Genomic DNA, 14,671 nt, shown 5'->3' with positions numbered 1-14,671 from the left:
TTGTTTGATTGCAGATTTGACTAGTAATGTAATCCGATACATGACTGGCTGCCGTTGACGGTGATGTGACGTCTTCCCTGTGAGCACTTGCGTTGAACTGACGACGAGTAAATACTTCAACTTAGAAATTGGTCCCATATTTTATTATTTCATTATCTTTTATCATTTTATATGGGACAAATCTGAAGAGTGACAATACACTTTGGCCATACTTTTGTAAACTATACTACATGTACCTATTGACTGGAGCCATTTTTCGCTACTAAAATTCTTACTTATGGATATTTTTGAATGATGACGTCTTTAGAGCGATAACCAATCAGATGTTGGTAACGATTTTGAGTCCTATGCCACCAAAAACGTCTCATTCAACATTTGGCTGAAACATGGTAAAAATTTGTCAAAGTAAGCGCTGTCAATTTCTTTATGAGGTCAACAATTATGCATCGAGCGGCCGTATGCGATATTTAAGAATCAACACAATACACACAATACACCAGGGTTTTTGTCACAAAATGCAGGCCGAAAATAGCGGTATAAAGATTCCTGAGAATTTCAGTCAAGAGTTACCAACTCTAACGCCCACACTTACCATGACATATTCACGTATTCCCCGCTCCTCAGACACCTGGTTCCTCGGTATTTGCAGCATCGAAATCATAATACGGTTGTGGTGAACTATTATACATACGCATCTCCTGAAAGGTAGTGTCTAGTATAGTCTTTTGTATATCAACACAACGGGATTGATGATATCTGTATCCAGTACATAACGTACATCTTCACTCAACTTGGACTTTTCAAATTCGGACACAAATTTCTAATTTTCAAGGCACTGTGCTGGCATTCGAAGACATGTTTCGAAACTTGTTTATGGAATTACGCCAAGCTAGTTGTTAAGTTTTAACGTGCGAAAGCCCTTTCATGCTATTAGCAGATTTGTCAGCTGCAAGACAGACTGATTCCCTGAGTTAGCTTTGTCTGTAACATATGTGACCCATCACAGCAAAACCAGTCGCATGTCGCACATTAGATGAGCCTAAATGACACCAGGAGATAATAGAAGAAATTGATGTGCTTATATTTCACAAAAGGCAGACAACAGTGAAATGAACAAATAGTCCGTCTCGATCAACCTGTCAAGCTCAGAGCGATATGCGTCTGGTTTTGCTGTGACGGGTGACATATTTGCGTCAACCTTTTGATAGACCAAGGGCGTGTGCCGAAGTGTGTCAAATAATGATTTATCATGTAAAGGTTTGCTCTGAACCAATAGGACCTTGCAAACCAGGCTGATTACAACGTCCACCCGCCCCCGGCAAGAAATTTTACATTTTATAACTTACTGTGACGACTTTCAATCCTTAAAGGTATATATACGAGAAAATCTCAAATTCACGGGTCCCGGATAGTGATAAACGCTATACACCCTTTTTCAAAGCGATCACTCGTTCAGTCGTTCAAAATGCGCTTTGAAACAATATCATCATAGCTTTAGGCTTGTACATTCTGGTTTAAGTTCAACTATGAAGAAGCATCACATGTCCGAGCTGCATTGTTTCAACTTTCAGAACAAGCATCCATATTTCGCCATTTCTCTAATCCAGCTATTAAGTTACCCACTTATTCCTTGGTGGAGAGAAGCATGGTTATCAGTGCCTTGCTAAACGACAGAAAGATGAAATAGTAGTGAACCAGATTTGGGGTCGAACTCACGACTGTGGCAGGCACTCTTTGAACCTGCGCCACCCTCCTCCATTTCGTCTTAGCGTGTCAAAGAAAAGAGCGAATAATGGAAGACTGGGGGCAAAACAGCAGACGTTGCTTTCACAGTTTGAAGAGAGCCCAAGCATGGTGGGAAGGGTGCAAAATGCACACGGGCCGGTCCCATATCGTCATTGTACAGCCGTTGAGTGAATCAGCGAGATGGACACCTATTCCACAGTCATTGGTGGAGGAATCGGAGCTTCTATGACGTCGACCAGCTCCCTTCGAGGTTCTTGACGTGACGTCACGTGAAGAACCTCTATACGGGATCTCTCCATCTTGTATCTGCACATTCTGTGACCTACCACCAACAAGGTAAGTTCTCCCTCCATTTCAGAAGAGTGTCTAGAGCTCGTCTCGATATTCAGCGGGTCGCTTTTTACTGCACAAAATATTGGGCTAGGGGGAAGCAGTTTCATGAAAATTTTCTTGAAAAATAAAATGTGGCGTAATTGTTAAACGAATTCCAAAATGCATATTTCAAACACAATTTGGCTACATTTGACAAATTGTTCTGTAAATAGTTCACAAATGAATTGTAATCAACATACCACACAAATGGTATGTCATAAGTCGGTTTAATGCTTAGATTATTCAACATTTAAGGTCTCAGAGACAAGAAGCCTTCCATCAGTCCAGGCTTACACTGTATTTTCTAGTAGCTCATGCAAGATATCAGTACTGTACTGTGTGTCCAACTCCACATCTTTTTTTTCGTTTAATCTTTTTACGTCAAAAAGTATATCCTTCTTGCACGTCTAGAGTACCAATGGTGATTTTGATATATTAATTAATCCATTAGTGTTCTCTTGGCCAAATACTAGTAAATTTGATGAAAAGTACGATTTAGATTTTAAAATAACCAATAACTTTGCACCAACTAATCCTTATCCATGTGATATCACCATGTATATTTTTAATTTGTCACTGGCAAGATGTATACGATTGAATATTCTGTGCGAGTAAGGTCTTCATTTGCCTGCCCCGACTCACCACACAACAACATGCAGACAGTCACTGGTAACTACATTCAGGCGTCCAACTGATGTTATAATAATCACCCCGGGGAATCAAAATCCTGAACTCCGGGCATTACATCCAAATCCAGGTTCCGAGTCATCTCATATTATTCCTGAGTGCCAAGTCCCTCGATCGTGCGTCCAGGAAAACAGCGCTTCCTTCCTGCTAAAGACGCGATAAAGTTATGATTCAAGGCATTCGGATTTTGGGATCTTGGGGAACACGATCGTTGAAGTTTTACATTAAAGGTTCAGTCCGACTGGCTGCATGCAATAAGTGAAAAGCTTTATCTTGTTAATGCTTGCTTTACGATATTTTGCCTCGTCACACCGCCCAAACAGAGATATTGTGCTTGAAATCAGTCCATAGCAGGCCAAAAGCTCAACATGTAGATCCGAATGTACGCGTCAGTTAAAACCACCATACTTAGGTATGCCGTGGAAAAGCCATTTGCGATGAAACCATTTTGGGACTTGGAACTCAGGAATACCAGATGACTCGGAATCTGGACTTGGCACACAATGCCCGGAGTCCCCGCGGTGCGTCCCTTTGGCTCGACCAAAGGAATACCAACCATTCATTAGATTTATAAGGCTGCCCTAAAAAAGGCACGATAAAAGCTACCTCAAACGCTACTTAATGCCATAACCTAGACATTTTAAATGTATCTTCTATTGATATGCCCTGCTTGTAAAGTGACCGTCATCAAGTTGTATAAGCGTTCATACATGGAACTATACTTATGATACAGGCGCCAGATCAACTGCCATGGTCACTCTCACCCTTAAGTGACCGTCTTACAGTGCAGAGTTGCCGATTGATTGTTTACTGGTTCGAATCCCTTCCCAGCCAATTTGTAAGTGTTCAATTAAATTTGTAATTTTTTTTATTTACATCATTATTTAGTGTCTGGCTTTCTATTTGGAATGTATTTGAGTCGTGTACTGTAACTGATTAAAAATCAATTTAACAACAAAACTAACCAAAGCCAAGGAGCTCTAGAATTGAGTTATAGAATTAAGAGGCAAATAACGTATCCACTATAAGCTGTCCATCAGTCAGACGGCGGTCCGGTCACACATCTTATCAAGTCAACCTGTTTTGCAACATTCAGTCTTGTAAATATCTGTCATGATGTGTTTTCCCAGGACCTATAAATCGTACCAATTAAATTACAATTTAATTACTAGTTAAATTAGCTAGTTATTGGTAATAAAATCAGCAAGAAAAATCTTAGCAATTAATTTCTTCGTGAGGTAAAGGACGTACAAGGGTATCATATAATCTGTAACAATTGACTGTAGTCAAACCACTTGTAACCACCCACCTCAATCGTATTATCGCCAGTGAGATGAGATTCGTTCACACAAAATATGTCACTACTTATGTGGTTTCTTATTTCGCACCGCAAACCTTTGTTATCCGAAGTCCAACCGTTTATATTCCAGCTCGATACGGTCAGACCCAAAGAGGACTGGGTTCTATCCTTGCCATGTCCACCACCTCTAACACCACCACCGCGCCACCACGACGTGGCCAGGGCCGACGGTAACCGTCATCGTTGTTGCATCCTCTGCCGCTGGCTGATGGATCACCAAACCGGCCCGGTGGCTGGATGTCCTCCTCGTCTCCATTCTTGTTTATGTCGTTTCGGATAAGGCGCCCGCTGCCAGTGAATCTAAACTTCCCGCCATCAGGTATTTCTTTCAAGATCTGCCGGAAGATGAAGTCGATCAGCCTCTCTGCGTGGGAATTAGCGCTCTTAAGATACGTATGGGAATAGTCGGGGTTATCCTTGAGCTTTCTTTTGGCAGACAGTACCCTAATTTTATCAGAGACCGAAAAGAAACGCATCTTCACTCCTCCCGGTTTACCAAACCTCGGCTTGGTTCTCATGCATTTAACGCACTCAACATCGTTTAGTTCCAGCCCGACCGCCAGCAGACTCTCAACGCTCGCTTGAAGATTTTTTTCCGAATCGCCCGGTAGACCTATCGCGATTACCGACACTTCCGGGTCGAAGTCTTCCACTTTAGGTTGTACCGGAGGTGCTACCTCGAGGGCACGCATGTGATCTTCAATACGATCCATTCTGCTACTTATTTTCCCGCATTCGATGTCCAAGTAGTCCCTGAGGTCTTTATTACTTTTCACAATACTATCTTTGACCTCCTTTAGGGTATTATCAATCCGATCTGCCATGCTAGCTCGAAAGCTTTCTGGTCCTATCTTAGACTGCGTAACTCCGTAAACAAATCTACGAGATTGATTGAGCTATTATCCATTTTATCGCAATCGATTCGGCCAACTTTCAGGTCGGGGCTGCCTGATCCTTCCATTGGGGATCTCTGATCTGGTTTGCATTTAGCACCGGCCTGCCTCGGCGTATTGTTTGGTGGTTGGTCTTTTGTGTCCTGACTCATCATGCGGAACGGCGCCCTGACTGTGCCTTCCTCCTCGTCCGTATGTAGACTACGTATACGTTATATGTACATAGACAAAGTTCTGGGCGAAAAAGGGGAATAAAACCCCTTTCCGTGAACTCCACAACAAGACCTCCGGCCTGCAGCCTTCGCAGCCGTTCACTCTTGTTTACCAAACTGTTCTTTTTAACCAGCTCTACCATACGACACAAAAATTGGGCTTATACTCCTAGCACGAGAACAAGTTGACTCCACACCGCCGCCATCTTGGAACCTGGTAACATGGTCGTGAATCCTTCGTTAAGCCATTATTTGCTGGCGTGTCCATGTACCGTGTGTACGTTGTAGCTCTATGACCACCCAGTGTAACGTTTTGGTTGTTCCTCATATTTCAGTGTTTCCGTACAATAGACAGCACGTGAGACCATGACTTTGCAGTCGGGAGAAACCGAGAAGAATGTGTTAATAATTCAGTGTTTTCATACAGTCAGTAGCGGAAAAGGCCAACATTTTTAAACGTCCCTTAAAATGGGAACCCATCGCATAAATTCCTCAAAATAAATCCGAAATCGCGTCAGGCCATATGAGAGAACACATTCTTCGTCAAAAAATGAAACTTTGTTCAAAATGCGGTTTCTTATAATCTGCGTACGCGTGATTCATTTTGTACAAAATGGGAGCAGTCCGTTTCCAGTTGGATTGCAACTGTGCCGAAATCTACAGATGTATTCACATCAGCCTTCTCAAATAAGGTAGGATCCCTATCTACCTCCATTCAGAACGACTGTTGATGTTATCTATCTGTTGGCGAGAACAATGAAAAAGTCGGCGGCTGTATTGATACGACAGAACTTAATAATAGGCGGCGTGGAGGTCGCCCCAAAACTTCGAGACCAGTCGTCCGGAAATTTCGACCCGTTCTTATTTTATTGGACGTCCCAAAATTATGACATTTTCCCCGAGAATTCAGTGTTTCCATACAATAGCCAGCAGAAAGACCATAACTTTTCAATAGCGAGAAGATGTCAACCTGTTTTTCCAATGAGAGGAAACACTCGAAAACACACGTTGCACCGCCCTGAGAGATTTGTACGAACCGGATCCCTGAGTGTGACTTCATGGTTCAGGGTTCCTCCACGAAACACTTCACAACTCTCCAGTTAATACTGAGTGATCATAAGCTTCGGTGAATTACTCCGACTCGTTTTCAATACCAATTGTTGCCACTGGACAAAATATTGAAGAACTTGCGGCTTTCCCGGAGGATGGGGAAGCGCCTTTCAAGATCAACCGTTTATGCTGAATCATCTGAGCGCAGCAGTTTGACGACTGTACTCGTTCACGTCCTTTACCAAATGCTTGTAATGGCAAAACCCTTCCACATGACCCACACGATATTGAAGGGTTTGGGAAGTTATAGATCATCTGGTCACTTCGATGGTTTTAACGATCGAACATTAAGATATTTTAAGCCATTCCCTAGGGTCAGTTTGGGACGGGCTCTAGTGTTATCCAAATAGGATTTACAACCAGCAACAACTGACTCCATCAGGTAAGCCTACTGCAATTCAGGGTGTATATCGAGAGGCGGAATGGAATATATACCTCGTAAAATTGAATTACCAGATGTCCTTCCGAGCCGGCGTATTTCATTGCGTTTTCCATATAGAACTATGGTTGGCAAACCTCTAACCGACCGTGCTCAGCCGTGCTCAGCCGGCATCAGTCATGGCGTTTTTACAGACTTAATGTGAAAATGGCAGAGTGCTAAACTCGTCAGAATAAATCATGTAGGGGAACGCATGGTATCATTGACAATCCATGACAGCAATACAGGATTTCAACCAGTATACATACGTACGGTGGCTGGGAAAGGACATCACATTTTTTTCCACTACAAGTGGGACCTTAGTTTGATCAATGAGACCCTTGGAGTTCTTTATCGATGTTCTCAGTGCAATTGATAGATGAAAAAGAGGTCGAAATATAATACACACAGGCGTAAGATCCGGCGAAACCTACCGATATGGGTAGATCATCTTATGCCAGTAACTAGGATACAAAAGTATAAATAAATAATAAGACACATGATGTTTTGCCTCCAAGTGCATATATTTACCACATGAACTTCATCGTCTACTTCTTCCTACAAGAATTTTGAAATATTTTCTAGAAGCACAAAACGGCAGTCTGCGTCATTTCTACAATGTCTACATCAATGCTACTTGCCCTCCCCAGTCTGCAAGGTAGAAAGAAAACGCATTCAAGAAGAATATATTATATCTTGGTTGCAAACATCTGAAAGTACATGAACTTGATATGCAATGGATGCACGTGACGTAAATCAAAATGTGTTTCAATCTCTAGAAATTCACACACATCAGTGGTGAAGTACCATGCGCAGCATCACTGAACACACGAACACCAAAACAAACGGCGTGGCTATTAAATTAATATAAAATGTACATCGGTAATTGATGATGCAGTGTATATGTCAGAGATCGGTTGGTGGGCATGGATGATTCTATCCAAGTTGGCCAATTGATTATCCGGGTCGAATATGCTTTGTTTGAAAATGCTTACTATTGTTTTCATTATTTTCTCAACGTTCCTATCAATATTGTCCAGGGTGGGAGTGTTAAAGAATCTTCTGGAAATGGGAAAAAGCATTCAAATGTTTAAAAACGATAATGCAATGTCCACATAGATAGAGACAGTTTATTTAAATGATAATGTAGTCGCTACTCTAGACTCATCGATATAAGACCGTTTCTGGATAGGTAGACCAAGCACCCGTTAATATTGTGCGCATTGTCAGTGATTGTCGATGGATGCAATTCAACATTGTTCAATCGGGATGGACACTGGGTGGGCGACACCAATATTGTCTAGTGTTCATGTCACTCGCCTTTGCATCAATCTCATGGAAAGAGTTTAGAGTGCCAGTCCCATAACGATTTCACTTAATCAATGCTATTTTTTATTGAAGATTCACTGCCAATAGACCAAGGCTAATAGACAGGGACGTAGATTCACCACACTATCATCACTGACAGTGGTTAGGTCACTAATGATCAGTTAATTCCCAAAGCCAACCCCTGTCAATCACTCAATACCACAACCTGAAGATCAACAAGTTTTTCAGTATGGAGGGACCTTGGCATGTTCAATGCATACATATATCATACTGGGGGCGGTCATACTTCAAATTAATGAATCGGTCTTACATTGTTGAGAATCCAGAGTATATTAGTAGGCACATGCGGCAGAGCCTTTTACACACGGGTGCTGATTGTCGGGGATAACCCCCTGTATTGTAGCGAATCGTTGCTCATCAAGAAGCATCTAGTGGTGTTGAATGCATAAAAGAAAGACTTGATGTCGGTTGACGATATTTTTTTCATATGATTGCCCGCTCGTGATATCAAATTGGAGATAAACGCCAATGACACATTTAAGTTTTCATCGACAATTTGATGCTTTTCCGAAGGTACAGGCATTCAATAGAACTTGCATATATTATCATGCACGGATCTCCACGACGGGTCCCGTCTTTCACCTTAAACTTCCAGGTATTACTCTGTTTCCTCAGGTAGTTGATAAAACTTGGAATCAGTGAAACCATGTAACCTGTGCTAAACCATGGAATAGTCAGTACTAAACCGTGGAATCACTGTGGAAGTACCGCGTGAAATCGGGTGCGTTCTTTCCACAATTTATAAGCCCCCCTTTAGGAGGGGCTCTTAAGATACACGTGTGTGCGGGAGTATATAATGAATGATGAGAAATAAAGAGAGTAACTATTGTATATCCTACAAACAATTTGTTTGGTTTTTTTCTGAATTAACTCCGTTGAGTTTACGATTTCTCCGCGATCTTCCGGTGGTGGTTGCTATCCCATTGGTTGAAATTAATTTAAATTAAATTTAAATTAATTTAAATCTTCATGGGAATTCGCTACATATGCCTAAAAAATTGGCCAATTATATTAATACTTTTATTAGAGAAATATCCGTCCTAAATAATGACAGAAAAGGGTGGTTTATTTCAATTTTGTGTCGACATTGTCGAGGTCACGTGACATAAACAAAACAATCGCACACACCCGTCCAAAAAAGGCACTTTAAGAAAAACAAATACGTTTTTCCAGCTTAAAACCACACTGACGACTAAGTTATTTTGGTCTACTGCCCAAATCTGAAGTATCAAAATGAATCACAAACTAGAACTAGCTCTATTCAGCTATAGTTGCGTGAAAAATTCGGGTGAGCGACATTCTGCATTCAGCGGCCAATAAATAAACTACTTTCAGCCGTCTGCTCCGGTCTCGTTAGGGAGTTTTTCCCAAATGTACGCGATGATGACGTAACATCTATTTTAAAATGCGTTTTCAAAGTGAATTCATGAGGACAACCCATTTGTGTCGTATATCACTGGAAACGCCCGATTCCCGTGAATAAGGATAATCACAAAGTATTACATTACCATTACCAAAACAAAAATGTGTCGGAAGGAACTATGGATGGTCCCAACATGGGGGGGTTTGGGGGGGGGGGGGTTGGGGGGTTTCCCCTCCATTGTACTGGGTAAAAACGTTACGCTATCGTAGGGGGGTTCGGGGGTGCTCCCCCGACCTAAAGGGGGGCTCACCAAGTCCTTGACTTTACATATTACCCTTCCAACTGCCAATCTCGTCCCAGCTGACTTTATTGATAGCAATTTGCCAGTAGTTCCAGAAACCACCTTTTTGTGGAGGATGACGTCATCATGGAATGCATTTGAAATGCGTTGTTGTCGTTAAAATATAAACTTATATTCATGACGGGCCGCAATTGCAAATATCTAATGATTTCTTTCAATGAAAGCAAAAGAAAGGTTTTGTGATTGTTTTGTATTCCATATACTAAAATTATACGTTTTTATTAGAAGAATCATTTTGTATATATGATGCTCTGATTAAGCTTGGTAGATAGGACAAACATGCTCTCGGGAATCACTAAAAAATGTGTCCGCTTAGAACTGGTGACATCACGAAAATATCTCTACATCCCGATGTGTACATGAAAATGTACGAAATCGCTCACCGTGAATTCGTTCTCATTTTTCATCTCCAAACCCGGCTAAAACCTTCGGTAATAAATCCTCTTATACGTTTCTTGTCATGCTTAAGATTATGTACGGATAAGTGCCAGCCGGTACTGCATGATGTACTCAATCCTGTATGATCACACCGCTCCGTAGTTCAATTAGGCCCCGTGTGGTGGAGTAGTAAGCGGAGCGCTGATTGGTGCATATTATTGGTGTGTGGTGGGCGTGTCGTGACGTGCATGCCCATATTTGGGAGATCAGTAATGTACACTGGAGGCGAGGTATGACTGGACGCAAGGGCCCAAAGCGGCAAAAAAGCGAAGCTGGCGAAACATTTATAACGGGTCACCGTCACTTATTATTGGACTTATAGCGCATTTACGGGGTTGCAACTATTTTGCTTTATAGTGTAACCAGGAAAGAAAAGCATGCGACCTAACGCCGATCTATTTGTATCAATTGATAATTGGAAGGTAAATAGTAGGAAATATCAATAAAATAGTCATTCCATGTCGTCTTTTGAGGGCATTTTTGATTGTAAAAAATATATGTGTACGTCACCGGAGTCTCTGCAATGATAATTTTATCACAGCAGTCTCGCGTAAGTAGAACTTTTTTACCTATTTGTTCTTCGCTTATTAATCTCAATGTCTGGCGCAAAGCCAGACGTTTTCCATTACGATTTCACTACGATGTTTGACAAGAAGGAGCAGTGCGCGAGATATGCTAATGAGCAGACTTCCCTCGCTTGAGTTTCGGAAGAATGTTCCATATCGCGCTAAGCTGACCACTGCTGACCATGACAGGCGTGCATTGGACTGGTACAGGTTGGAACTGAACATTGAATATGCTGGTGGTGTAACAGAGACCTGCTCTGTAATATTATAATATTGGGTGTGTAGTTCCGACGTTCTTATGTCAAGTCAACAACATTGGGCCTCCCAGTAGTCCTCGTATATACAAAGTGTACACGTGCATGCATACATTCTCAAGGCCTAATGTATAAGTACAGCATAGGCCTAGCCAGATAATGTCATTAATTATTACGCTTTGACCATTTGTTTGTGAGCAGTTGCTAGGCGATCTAATATTATATGTACGTGTACTTTAACATGTTTCAGACAGTTCTGGAATAGCTGTCCAATTAAGTGGAAGGTACGGATTTCCGGCTCGATACTAGATAGTCCGACTCATCATCAATCCAAGTTCTTGTTATCAATAAACTAGAGGCTGTTCACTCCTGCTGCATTGTTAGTTCGTCCCAGATCTTCCATCGGTCTGGGAAAGGACAAGAACTCGTCTTAGTTTGAAGGTGGAGCAGTGCAGCTCACTTCAACAGTGGTGACGCTTTCTGATGAGAAGTTGGTCGTGACTGATGCAGTATCCTTGGACTTGTCCACAGCATCGTTCAATCATTGCTCTCTGAGCTGCCTTGATTCTGTACTTACCCAAATACTGACACCAAATGCCTGTTGACTGTGCTTTAAGAGAGACTGGCGCCATGCCTAGTCTCTCGTAAAGCACAGTCAACAGACACCAACCCCCTCAGACTCAGAAACCACAAACGCCCAACCCTTCCTGCTACCGTAATACTTCTGGGTTGTTCTAAAATATAGATTGTTGAATCGGAAATGCGACTGATTTCTAAACTACCGTTAAATTCCGATCTGATCATGTAAAAATAAGCTCCAAATATTGATTCGTAACCACCTTAGGTTCCAATGGCATTATTTCATGTTTTTATGCAATTTTAGGACTGATTCCATGGTTTAGCACAGGTTACATGGTTTCTCTGATTCCAAGTTTTATCAACTACCGTTTCCTCACGTATACCGTCTTTGGGCACCATATTTAAGAGCCCAGAAGTGATGAATACCTCGCCTACCTAATACAAAGGTTAGGCCTAGTGGATTGGGCTGATTAACTCAGATCGTGGCACAGACCAGAGACAACCTCTACTTGCAGTCAACTACCATTGGTTCATGGGATTTTAAATGAATTGAATGGATTGTATTAACAGACAATCGTGTTTGGTCTTTATTCATGGTGTAACCGAGGCGGAGCAAATGGACAATGCCCATTCATCACGTGGGCAAAGAAAAACTGCTCCGCATGTGGTGAGCCCTATTACATACCCCACCCAATGTATGGACACTGTTATTTTGTCTTAGCGGTATAGGAAGACGGTATACGTGAGGAAACATGTATGTGAACTTACCCGACATTTTAGACAACAAATTCATGGATGTGACCCTTAGAAAGATTTACCAAAGATCTCGTGTGTATTCCAGGTTGTTTCAATACTGAGAACACTATGCCATATAATGATTGCATAATTGACTAAGATGGTATAATAGTGTACTCACGACCACTCTCGTTTTACGAGGGATTCGGCATCATCAGCGGCCGGGAATGCTTCTGAAACAGAACAGAATGCATTAGTCTCACCCGATAAGGAATTTAGTAAAAAACACTCATGAGCGTTTGAGCGTTTAGGAAAAATACTGGTATGTGATTGTTAAAATGTTTGGAGCAATCATCTTTGTCACTTTTCGAGAAAATTACGAAAATTTGATTCATCTCTCATTATGCTATTGAATGGGCTCGGTTTCGAAATAGTTGATAAATAACGATAGTTCACATAAGAGGACTGTATATTCTTCAAGATAAAATCATATATATTGCAACTGCACAAAAAAACATTCTACACTATGGCACAGCTGGAACAAGACTAACAAATTCTAAACACAACAACTAACATATACACAAACGGGTTACACCCAAATCCAGCAAAAGAAATCAGTTTCATTCCTATACACATTATGAATTAAGGTAACAATTCACTGGCCATTCACTATAAGCTTAACTACCTTTCCAACTAGAGTCAGTCAATTCACAATTTAGGCGCGAACAGCTACAAGACCAGGTTTTTTTACGAAGCAAAGCTGTATGAAGTTGTATATATTGATGACATTACAAGTTTATACTTTGAATTATAAGTTTTTGTTCAGTAGCTTTTATAAAAAACTGAAAACAAATGAAGGTACTAGGTTTACCTCAACATTATTTATGTAGACTTTGTTCAGTAGTTTTTGCACAGTTGCACAAAAAGACAGAAGCCGATCGCTATTAATAGTAGCCCCGCATAATGCATTACTTTACATTAGTTTTCAAACGTGAAAGGTACTCGGTTTTTGTTAAACTCTTTCGAGTTGGCCTCGATCCATGAATCAATGTTTTAAATATATACATGTCTGCATTCTACGATGGCTGGGAAAAGACATGTTGATTTTTCTTTTCAATGACGAGGTTTTTTTTATCAGACGCCTGACTTAGTAACTCAGGCGCCTGAGATAAAACAAAACTTCGTCATTTCGTAAGTCAGGCGACTGAGTTACTAAGTCAGGTGACTGAGTTATAAGTCAGGCGCCTGAGATAAAAAAACCCTCGTCACTGAAAAAAAAATCACCATGTCCTTTCCCAGCCACCGTAGCATTCGTGCGGGAATACTTTTTCTTCTTTACACGGTAATATTACGTCGGATATGCTGATTTTCACTTCTGCTGGCAGATAAATCTTTCTCTGCGGATTTTTCTCTGGTTAAGCCAGCCAAGATGAGGTCAAGGTAGGAAGATTAACCTAAAGTTTAGGTAGATGCGCAGCCCTTTAATGGACGTGTCTGCCGATTAAATGTTAGTGTAACCTAACAACGTATTCCTTAATGCAAGTTTCAGATGAATGAAATCGTTCTTCTATTATGGTAGTTGAGAAAATTTAGTTTCAGAACAACAGTATTTGTACAGCATGAACAGAACAATGCGAAAATGGACGTTTTTCAAATGCGGCCATTAACTGCTATAAATTTGGCGAACACTGAGGTTTTAAAATTAAATGTCAGAAATGTACATGTACATATATTACAGCAGTGATAAATAGAGGTATGCATTCTTAAGAACAACAGATGTCTTTATCTAATCGGGATGTTGCGTTGCTTTTGTGAGGACTTGATGAGCAAACGTTTGTAGGTTTTCGCTTGAAATCTATAGTTCCGTCCTGGGAAAGAACACTTACCGTACTCAGGATCTGTATGGTTAAAATCGTTTATGCCCGTACGTTTTATTGTACTCATCAACAGCTATACAAGACACAATTAATGTTCAAAGATATCAGTTGAAAATGTTTTTTTCACATACTCATTAAAGTGTGAAATAAAAGTGTTTGATAGAATTCACTTTTTGAAACTCGCCCAGTGTTCGATGACTTACCGGCAACCGTCATCATGGTGACCAGGGTTATGACAGCCAAAAGGAAAATAGCAGAGAACTTCATTTTTTCTAGTCTGAAAAAGAGAAACACTCGTTGCTAGACACTAA

General features: G+C 41.0%; 1 long non-coding RNA gene across 1 annotated transcript; it reads right to left on the bottom strand.

Moving 5' to 3' along the window:
* Positions 1–7,313: 7,313 nt before the first annotated feature.
* On the bottom strand, positions 7,314–14,671 carry LOC135498128 (uncharacterized). Its single transcript, XR_010449007.1, has 4 exons — positions 14,564–14,671; positions 12,665–12,716; positions 7,794–7,860; positions 7,314–7,449 (listed from the first exon to the last, which is right to left on the bottom strand). It is a non-coding gene; the product is annotated as an uncharacterized LOC135498128 (long non-coding RNA).

This window comes from Lineus longissimus, chromosome 13, assembly GCF_910592395.1.
Source record: "Lineus longissimus chromosome 13, tnLinLong1.2, whole genome shotgun sequence".
NCBI classification, from domain to species: Eukaryota; Metazoa; Nemertea; class Pilidiophora; order Heteronemertea; family Lineidae; genus Lineus; species Lineus longissimus.
The sequence above is the reverse complement of the archived record's forward strand: the minus strand, read 5'-3'. Positions and strand labels throughout refer to the sequence as shown.